The sequence below is a fragment of the Protobothrops mucrosquamatus genome, unplaced genomic scaffold (genome assembly GCF_001527695.2).
Source record: "Protobothrops mucrosquamatus isolate PMUCROS unplaced genomic scaffold, P.Mucros_1.0 scaffold4681, whole genome shotgun sequence".
In the NCBI taxonomy this organism is placed as follows: domain Eukaryota; kingdom Metazoa; phylum Chordata; class Lepidosauria; order Squamata; family Viperidae; genus Protobothrops; species Protobothrops mucrosquamatus.
This window is the reverse complement of record NW_015390577.1, coordinates 10,020-12,375: the sequence shown is the minus strand read 5'-3', so window position 1 is coordinate 12,375 and position 2,356 is coordinate 10,020. Positions and strand designations below refer to the sequence as shown.

Sequence of the window (2,356 nt, the reverse complement as noted above, 5' to 3'; positions counted from 1 at the left end):
TATCAAAAGCCGCTGAGAGGTCCAAAAGAACAAGGACAGAGGAGCAACCCCTGTCCCGGGCCCTCCAGAGATCATTTACCAACGTGACCAATGCCGTTTCCGTGCTGTACCCCGGCCTGAAGCCCGACTGGAGAGGGTCCAGATAGACCGTTTCCTCCAGGTGCCGGGGAAACTGCCGTGCAACCACACTCTCAACAACGATGATCTTTCCCCCTTTGGTTTCCACCCGGGATCTTTTTTCAATCAGCCAATCAGAATAGAGCTGGAAGGGACCTTGGAGGCCTTCTAGTCCAACCCCCTGCTCAGGCAGGAGACCCTATACCAGGGGTAGGCAACCTTGGCCCTTTTATGACTTGCGGACTTCCACTCCCAGAATGCCTCAGCCAGGCACGCTGGCTGAGGAATTCTGGGAGTTGAAGTCCGCAAGTCATAAAAGGGCCACGTTTGAAGGCCCCTGTTCCTAGTCTAACCCCCTGTGCTCAAGTAGGAGACCCTATATCCAGACAAATGGCTGTCCAGTCTCTCCTTAACAGCCTCCAGTGTTGGAGCACCCACAACTTCTGGAGGCAAGTCGTTCCACTGGCTGTTTTCACTTGGTTTCTCCTTAGTTCTAGGTTGCTTCTCTCCTTGATTCGTTTCCATCCGTTGCTTCTGAGTGCTTTGGGGAATAGGCTGACACCCCCCCCCCCCTCTTTGGCAGCCCCTCAAATACTGGAATACTCTTTCAGCCTAATCTTTATAAAACCGCCCCTCTGAGCCTCACCTGGGCGCATCCACCCCGCGCACGTTCTCAACGTGGTGGTGGTGGTGGGGTTCTCAGACTACAGTTCCCATCGTGCCCAACCCCCGTTGGGACTTGAAGGATGCGACTGAGTCCCCCTCACGTGGTTGAGAAAGGCTCCCCCTCGCCCCGCCCCCCCACAGTCTTTCCCACCGAGCCCGCCAACGGTTACCTGTCGCCTCAACTGGCCCTCCCGCCGCTCGCTTCTCTTCCCCTCAAAAAGCTTCGACGGTCTCTTCCGGCTCCCCTCAGCTCCCCTTTCCAGTCACACCGGAAGACCGCCCTCCTTCTTGCCTTCTTCCCTCTTTTAATTGGCTGGCAGTTTCCCCGCCCCTAGACGTCGCCTTGGTCGGAAGCCACGCCACTCAAAACACGTAGGCCCAGGCGCTAGTTCTTCCCCTGTAGCGAGCCTACAAGGACCAGCATGCACCACGGCCAGAGTCGCTCTTGCCCCGCTTCCGCCTGCCTTCGGCTATTGTGCTGTGTCACGTCGGCCGGGCGGAAAGGCAAGGGAGGGGCTTCGGAGCTGCGGAAACGTTGCGCCCTTGGAGAATCGCGCCTTACGACGGAAGCGTACTGTGTAGCCCGGAAGTTTGCAGGGTTGCGTGCTTCGCTCCCGTAGATCTTTTCCTCTATATTGCAATGACACTAGATGGCCAGTAATTAGCATACACGCTAATTATCCATTTTTTAAAAAAAGATTATTTCAATCCGCTTCCTCCTCAGCCTATTAGGGCGGCCAGTTGTCCCCTCCGATGAGTTCGAGTCTCATTTTTGTGCAGGGATCGTGAGACACGTGTTGCCCCTGCTTCGGCTCTCAGCCTGGTGCTGAGGCGGATGTAGGTTTTGTTGTCTTTTATTGAAGCGCTCCAAGAAAAGGGATCCTGGCCAAAATGCCAAGGAGCCTCAAATCACAGAATTAATAAAGCTTTATACATTTTCCCTAAAGCAAGAGGCGGGATAAGGTGGCCTATATAAGAAATGTCATCTAATAATCATTTCAACAATAACCTAACAATTATTGTATTGGTCTCTAGCCGTCCCTGTTCCTAAACCTTGGCTAATGGATGCTTCAGGAGTTATATAATACAGGACTTTTCACCCATTGTACCACTTTTAGGATATGGCAATATCCAAGTACCACCAGTCGCCTAGCAAGGTGTCAAAAAATTGATGACCCAAAAAAAAGAGGAAAAAAGTGATGAAGTACAGGTAGTCCTCAATTTACAACAGTTTGCTTAGTGACTGTTCGAATTTACAATGGCACTGAAAAAAGTGCCCCCCAAGCCACAGCCGAGCAAGACACCTGCCTGCCCACCCGGCGGCGCTCTTCCTCCTGTCTGAGGTTTTCATTGTTGTGAGCATTTCTGTTGAGGATTGGCAGCGGGGGTGGGGTGGGGGGTGTTTGGTTTTTATTCCCCCCGTCTTCTGGGTGGTTGCAGCAGGTTTTGGTCACTTCACATGACCCTGGGACACTGTGACCATCATAAATATGAATCAGTTGCCAAGCATCTGAATGTAAATCACAAGACCCTGGAGATGCTGCAACATTCCAGCTGATCGGCGCTTCTTCTG

General features: G+C 52.6%; 1 protein-coding gene across 1 annotated transcript in view; it reads right to left on the bottom strand.

The window, feature by feature from the left end:
- ADRM1 (adhesion regulating molecule 1) overlaps window positions 1-1,069 on the bottom strand; it is a 19,928-nt gene extending 18,859 nt beyond the window's left edge. The window contains exon 1 of the mRNA XM_015828578.1: window positions 954-1,069. The gene's annotated coding sequence lies outside the window, so the exon portion shown is untranslated. The remainder of the gene's footprint in view (window positions 1-953) is intronic.
- Between the last annotated feature and the right edge of the window lie 1,287 nt (window positions 1,070-2,356).